This window comes from Rhinatrema bivittatum, chromosome 2 (genome assembly GCF_901001135.1).
Source record: "Rhinatrema bivittatum chromosome 2, aRhiBiv1.1, whole genome shotgun sequence".
Taxonomy (NCBI): Eukaryota; Metazoa; Chordata; class Amphibia; order Gymnophiona; family Rhinatrematidae; genus Rhinatrema; species Rhinatrema bivittatum.
The window spans coordinates 672892458-672900930 of NC_042616.1; positions in this window are offsets into that span (position 1 = coordinate 672892458).

The following is an 8473-nucleotide window of genomic DNA, read 5'->3' on the forward strand; positions in this document are numbered from 1 at the left end:
GGGAGTACCTTCACTCTTGGGAGGGTTTCGGACCAGAAGATGATAGTTGGGGACCAGCCACTAATATTCTTGACAAAACCCTCATCAAGTAATCCCATGCCACCCATCCGTTGAATCTGAAACCACCAGGATGGGGGCTTAAGAGGGGGGGGGGGTACTGTTATGGCCGCCAGCTGCAGCCACCCACAGCAGGCTCAACTCACGTCATGTCATGCTTGACGCTCTACCCCATTACTCTCTTGGCAGTGGCCAGTCGCTGCCGCTGCGTTCCTCCTAGCTCCTTGCACTCCACGTGGTGGCTGGGATGCCACCGACTAGTGTTCCGACCCTGGGCCTCTCTAGGTACACGCACCATTTGTCCTCCCTTTAAAGGGGCAATGGCAGGAACTCCAGGCTCGTCCCTGGCTGGTGACATCACAGGCCCGGGATATTTAAGTTTCACCTCCAGCCACCAGTAACCAACTTAGCAATGAGTTCCTTGGTTCCTTTGGGTGCCAGTTCCTTTCCCATGGACCTGTTGTTCCTGCCCGGATCTCTGAGCTTCTCCACCCGGGTTCCTGTCTCAGCGCTTCCCGCTCCTCAGGGCCTGGCTCAGCGCTACTTCACCTGGACTCTCTCTCAGTGCATCCTGCTCCTTAGGGCCAGGCTCAGCGCTACTTCACCTGGACTTTCTCTCTGCACTTCCTGCTCCTCAGGGCCTGGCTGCGCCTCTACTTGTGAGTCCCTACCACAGTGCCCTCTGCTCCTTGGGAACCCCACGACACTTCTCATTGAGGACCTTGCTCCAGTGCCTTTTCTCATCAAGACCTGGCTCAATGCTGTAACTCCACCAGACTGTGTCTCGGTGTCCCCTCTCCTCGGGGCCCGTCCCAGTGCTGCTACTACAGAAGGCCCTGTCACCACTTTGCCATGTCTCAAGCAGTACCTCTGTGCTGCTACTCTCCTGGCACCTGCTACAGCGGGTTCCCCGCTCTAGCCCTTATTCAGCATATCACAGTTTGTGCCTCTGCCCCTGTACCTCATCACCTCAAGGCCACTCCCACATGGTCCTGCTCTACACTCTTCAGAGCTGCAGTGGCTTTGAGACTCTTTCTCCTCCCCCCCTCTGAAAGTGCTCCTGTCTCAGACTGCCTAACCTCTCTGACACTCTCTTCACCCAGCCATCTACCCTCTCCACGACCAGCCACTCAGAGGTGCTTCTAAGTCCTGCCGGCCCTGGCACCCAAGGGCTCAACCTGCAGGGAACGAGAGTCAGTATAGGCGAAGTTCCAGCTTGCCTCTGTTCCTAGCCAGTCTCATCTCCCCATGGTGGGGACCGGTGGAGCCCAACCCTTCAGGTAGCAACAACCCCATCTCGTGCCAAGGGTCCATAATTCCTAACATCATCAAGAATTGCCAAGTATTCCAGCTACATTTTTATTAAGAATGGAAGTGAAATATTCTTCATTCAGTCGCCAACCATCTTCTTTATGGAATGTGTTTCTGCTGGACATCTGCTTGAAGGTGAATTACTTGAAATTCAAGAAAACCATAAAGGCTTGACTGTTTAGCTAGGCCTTTAAAGTTTACTATTTTACAATGCCTCTCCTCACTTGGCCAAGTGGTATGGTTAAAGCAGAGAAATAAGTTTTAAAAATCTTTGCGATTGAAGGGGAAACCTTTCCTAGTATAGATTGTATAATTTTTTGAGGTATGATATATTATTGTTTATTTTATTGTTTATAGAATAGGGTGTGCCTATGTTATGTTTTAAATATTATGTATATTATTTATTATGTTAACTGTTTGGTTTAAATCTCTATACAAATGGTATATCAAATCCAATAAACATAAACAAATCTGATCAACATCAAAACAACTGCCTAAGACACAACAATAACCAATAAATGTCATTAGAGGGGCTTTGGCATCAAATGGGGTCCCTTGATCCACTTGTGTAACAGATGAATTGCTGTCTTCAAAGGACATCTTGCTATAAGTAGGCAACTTTGCTTTTAAATATATTTGAATATGTTTTAAGAGGCACTATTTGTTTGTCCCGATGGTTCTTCTTTAAAATCATTATGATAAGTGCTGATTAACTTGCAGTCATGCTGAGATCAAATTGCAGGTTTAAGTCATATGTTTTCCAAGTTAAATTCCATAAGAAATTGCCATGATTTGTAAGACCAAGGGTCTATCCATTGTCAGAACTATATGCCAGCGCTGAGGTCTAATCTTCTCTTTTATAAAAATAACTGAAAAAATGAAAAATCATAAATTTAACAACTAAAATAATTGTTCAAAAAAATGTTTAATAACAGTGGAATAAAGTAAGACATTTTAATCATAGACAGCAACTTTGAAATCATAGGACTCATTGTGGTGCCTTTACAAGGAATATTAACTAGTGGATTCTTCTGATTTCACGATAGCAGCTTCCAACGATTTTATAGCTGACCATATAGAGCTCATTGTTATTTCTTCAGGGTTTATGATCTGTAATTGGTTATTAGATTCACTTTGGCCTCCTTTAGCCAGGTCTCCTTCTCCCACCAATTCACTGAAAGACTCATTTGTTAAATGTTCCAAAGAAACTAATTGTGGTGGAGGAGGAGTCTTAGGGGCTCCGGGACTTAAAGATGCCTCGGCCAGGGGGTCTGTCACCCGCTCTGTGACAGTCTCCTCAGCGGCCATATCAACCGGATCACTTGAAGGTGCAGGTGAGAAGAAAGCTGAGATCTGTGATTAAGTAGGCACAGGATTGGGAGACAAAGTTATTACCTCCCTAATCCTTGCCTTTCTCTTAGTATGTGGCATTTATAAACAAGTTATATATTTCACAGGTCCAAATCTTTCAATTCTTCACAGCCTTATAATTAATTGTTTCTCCTCGAGTGGTAAATGGAGGTTAGAAAGAAGGTAGAATAAAATTCTACTCATGATTCTTCAATCCTTTTGTGAAAATGACGAGAATAACTTAAAAGTATTTCTCCTGAATTCTCCAACAAAGCCGCGCGCCCCTTTGGAGCGCGGCTTCAGTGACGCGCCGGCGGCGTCGATGCGCCACAGGGGGCTGGCCTTTATACTCTAGCCAGTCACCCCTGGATGACGTCGGCGTGCAGGAAGAAGCTTGTAAATCTCTGAAGGGGGCCGATTAGGCTGCAAATCTCTCACCCTCCTCGTCTCACAGGTAATTTTGGCACAAAAGGAAATCATAAGTCTCTCAGGAGGGGCCAGGAAATCCTCACCCACTCCTGTCTCCCAGAAGCAATAACTCCTTCTTTCCTCCTCGGATAGCACGCCGCAGGGGGCTGGCCTTTATACTCTAGCCAGTCGCCCCTGGATGACGTCGGCATGCAGGAAGAAGCTTGTAAATCTCTCAAGGGGGCCGATTAGGCCGCGTATCTCTCACCCTCCTTGTCTCACAGGTAATTTTGGCACAAAAGGAAATCATAAGTCTCTCAGGAGGGGCCAGGAAATCCTCACCCACTCCTGTCTCCCAGAAGCAATAACTCCTTCTTTCCTCCTCCTGGCTTCAGTGTTTTGAACAGTTTGCAGTCTCCTTATTAGAGCAAATGTTAAGCTATGAAACATGGCATTGCAATAGTCATGATAAAATAAGTTGGTGTGTTAATGTTTTCAGATCAGAGGAATCCAAGAATGGTTGAAGACAATGAATACATCACAGAAAAAAAGTAAGAACTCTCTAATAGATGGGAAATATGATCTGAAAAAATAAGTAATGAACCAATATTGACACCCAGAATAATGATAACATTTATAAATTGGATTAGGTTACCAGCCATAATAGGGGAAGGAAACTATATAGAGACTTGTTGCATTTTGCAGCTCACAGGAGATCTCCATGAGCTCTGTTATTCACCCCGATGTGGCCAGCCTTCTCTCCAGATATGTCAACATGCTGCTATCTGCTAGCATAACAGGACACTGCCGGTGCCGTCTAGCATAAGCGTGTGCTAATGCTCCATGATTTAAAGGGCCCATTGCAAGAAAACCCCCGCAGTGCCCTTAGATGACATTTCCCACTTGCTCCTATTTAAGGGCACTCCAGACGCCCTTCAGACACCTCAGCAACATGTCCTCCTATATTCTGTAGTGCATGTTGTTTCCAGTATTTGTCTGCCCAGCCTTTTTCAGTCTTCATCTGCCCAGCCAGCACCTGCTTCCTCTCCCTCAGACAGATCCCTGGTTTTGACCCTTGCCTGGACTCTCGACATGTTTGATTGCTGCCTGCCATTGACAATTGCTGGATTCTCAATACGCCTGATCACCGCCTTCCACTGACCCTTGTCTGGACTCTTGATACATCTAATAGCTGCCTGCCACCATCCGTAACCTGCCCTTGGATCACATTGCTTACATTGCCTCAGCACAGACATTCACCTAACTCCTGCCAGCCACTGTACCCAAAGTCTCAACCCAAAAGGGGTAAAGGTGAAGCTCCTGACCAGTCTCTGTGAAAGCCTATGTAGAATCTTGTCCTACTTGTGCTCAACAGAAGCCCTTGGTAGGAATACAGGGATGGCTTCCTGACTCCCCGCTGGACCACCAGGGAGTTTTGGTAAGTCTTGGGGGGGAGGGGATTAAGGAGGGTGGGGGGTTTAAATTTTTATTTAGGGAACCGGGAAAAGTATGGACAGATCCTCAACTTATGGAATTCTCCATAAGTCCATATTGAACGAAATCGACACCCCACGAAAACTTATCAACGATTCAACGAACACTTTTTGTCTGCACATCCCTATTAAGCATCTACTGCCTCTAGCTCTGTCTACCCTTGATGAGATTAGCACCTCGATACTTAGGTCCCTTTTCAGTTCTTTGCCAAATTGGGGCTGTGACATCAACTACGCCTACCTGTCTCCATGGGCATTCATAATGACTTTCATGTATCCCTTCTTAAGCCACTAGTTCTCACATGGCCATTCCGGAAGCCCCCCAAATCACCAATCATCTCCTCCAAAGATCAAGTTTACTGAGTCAGGGAAGTACTGGATGTACAGCGAAGGAACAAGAAATGGGAATATCTGCTTTCCTGGGTAGGTTTCGGTCCCGAGGAAAATATATGGGAACCTGCCTCTAATATCCTAGATAAAAATCTTCTAAAGACTTTTTATGCATCCCATCCCAAAAAAACAAGACCTTGGGGAAGGGGGTCTTAAAGAGGGGATACTATTACCCTCAGCTAGCCGCATTCATGTCCTGTGGCTGGCTGCCCATCCCGAGCTGCTCTTCTGAAATCGCTCCCCTGAAGACACGGCTGACCTGCAAGATGCTGCTGTGTTGCAACGGGGACATCACAAGACTAACTGCCTAGGTGCATGCACCCGCACGCGGTAGTCAGATCCTTAAAGAGCCAACAGTGGGAAATTCAAAATAGCTCCTCCTAATGAAGTCATAGAGCTGCCCTATTTAAGAGCAGCTATGCCTTTCATCTGATGCCTCAGTAACAGGTTCCTTGTGCCCTGTCCTGATGTGTTCTCCGGAGACTCTTTTGTTTGACCTGGTCTGTTCCTCATTCTTGTCTTGCCTGCTTGACGCTTTCCCTGACTTGGATTGCTTTTCGGACCTTGCCTGCTTGCCATCTGTCCTGACTTGGATTGCTTTTTGGACCTTGCCTGCTTGCCTCCTGCCCTGACTTAGATTGCTTTTCAGACCTTGCCTGCTTGCTGCCTACCCTGTCTCGGATTGTTCTTCAGATCTTCTACCTGCTGCCTGTCCCAGCTCCGGACTGCCTCATGACTCGCTGCCCATCTGGGGAGTGTCCTCTACTCTTCTTGGTTTAATGTCAGCTCAACCTCAAATTAATTACCTCACATCTCACCACCAACCAGTGCTGCCTGCTGACAGTGTGGACCTGCGTAGTTCTTCTTTGGAGGTTGTGACAATCTCACCGTTGCCCAAGGGTCCATGTGGATAACAGTTTACATGTAAAAGTACTCACACAACTCCATTACTTTTGCACATATTCATTGTAGGCATTGTGGGGTGTAGAGTTGGGGCAGGGTTAGGACTTTTGACAGACTTTTGGATTTTCAAATGTCTACATGCAAATTTGTACCCAGATATTTTGCACTATTAGGAGCAGATGTAACTTCTTGTGACTTGTGTGCAAACTAGGGAACTTTGCCCCTATATTTTCAAAGCAATTTTATGCAGATAAAATAACATTGAAAATCAGTAGTAAAGTAATAACAGGTTTCCACAGACTTTACTTCTATGAACAGTATTCTAAAGTTACCCTCTCAATGCTTAACTTTGGCCACTAAAGGAAGCCAATATGGCCTTTGTTGACAGACTGACACACTGTAAAAGAGGTGCGGATCACTTATCATTGGTTAGCATTAATACATGGCAGATGACAAAGCTCTAGTTTCAACCAATCAGATAGTGGAATTTGATTGTTCAGTATAGGTCATCACCTGTAACAGCATTTGTAATCATCTAACATTTCCATACTTCACACATTTTGGTTTGGGCTGTAACTTTTAGACATCTATCAAACCAAAATAAGTCTTTCTGTATAATCTTGTTGAAAGTGTGTGCAGTTGATCTTTTTATATAACTTTCAATAAAGGATAACATAATTATACATTGGGTTTAAAAAGCTATCAGTATAGTTAATGATTTTTCAGCCTTGAATTGCCAATTTGCAATCATTACATCATCTGCTGATTCAGGCATTGTTGTCTTTGTTGCTATTCATATACTGTAAGAATGTAACTGTCAAAGGGTATTATTAATGAAACTTTACATTGCTTTATTTAACTCATAGTCCCAGTGAGATGTTGAAAGCTCTGACACCATGATTGCTTTACAAACGCTATATAACACATATAACAATACATTCTCAGACAAACATCTAAAATAAAATAAAGAGGTGTGTTAGTAGGCAAATTGCAGGAACCATCTGTGTTAATCTTACAGTACATTAATTCTATCTCTCTTGAAATGTTAAGTACCTGAAAATAATAATTTTTCATAGTTTTCAAAATGATTCAACTATCAAGATGAAATTGAATGATGGGAATGTGGATACAAAATATAACATTAAATTATTCCATTATAGAAATATTGCAGAATGCTATCAAATTAAAGGTACTGTACTTCATGGACATTTTCTAGGTCTAATATATTTTAAGACCCTAGGGATATTTCATCTGGAGAACAATCTGTCTAAAGGAATAGTAAACAGGTATCAGGTTGATGGGATATTTTAGAATTATTTAAGAACATTGGCAATTATGGAGGTAATTTTCACAGAGTTATGTGGAGGTTGCGAGGATAAAATGAGCTTATATGTGCACATATATACTTTTTTTATAAGCCTTGCATATATGTAAATACTTGCAGTGTCTCATGTAAATGTTTACAGGAAAAAAGAGGGGTGGATTAATGGTATTCTAGGGCAGGGTTTGGAGTGAGTGCATAAGTTGCTCTTTTGTAAGCTGTCTAAATGCATACATTACCAAATTTGTCTGTACACTTTTATACATGCTATGAAATTCCACTTGTCTTTTGTTAGTAGTTTTTGGTTGGCAGGTCAGGGTGAACTAGTAGGAGTTCAGAGAGAACTGCTGGAGGGTCTGCATGAACTATTACAGGTATGAGCAAACTGGTGATTCCAAGTCTGCACAGTAAGCATGTATTTTCAGAAGCAGTGTATGAATATATTTTATAATATACCTGCCTCCACGTTTAATTCTGGATTATTACATGCACATTGTTGTTGTTATTATTCTGTGCATAAAATATATGATACATAATTTTACAAAATGGCCAGAGAAAATATGCATGTACCTGCATTACAAATATTCATGTGTACTGAAATATATACACAAACTTTCAGGAGAAAAAAATATGGTAGTTTGTAAATTGTGTGGCTTTAGCAAGAATCACTAAAATGTAATTGCCATGACTCTTCTATGTATTTTGGCATTACCTATTTTTTTGTATAAATTATAAATTTGTTCCAAATGTATGTTGTCTTTGAGGATATATAGAGCCCAACTTTCAAAACTGCCTGCAGTACACTATTTGCACGCATTAATAGGCCTGTGATATAAATTATCCCTCATGGCTTTTGTTCTAATGGTTAGCTACTGTGCTTTATCACAGGGACATCTTTCAAACAGCCCTCTGAGAGCAAAGTCCATGGGTATTTGGTAACCCATGGATATAGTACCTATAACCCATGGATATAGCACCTAATTTTCAGAGAGAATGTATTCACTTTGAATAATGTTCATGAGTACAAAAGACCTGCAGACTTTGTACTTGTTTCCTCTACAGACATTTTTTTTCTGTAAAACACATACCTCACAACCCTTCCCACCCACCTCCACACGCCCACTTATCCACCTCTGCACCACCACCTACATGCACACACCCTATCCCCCCCCCTACACATGGGTGAGGAGAGAGGGAAAGAATGCACCCAAACAAACCCCATCTGTACTACTGTTTCCTC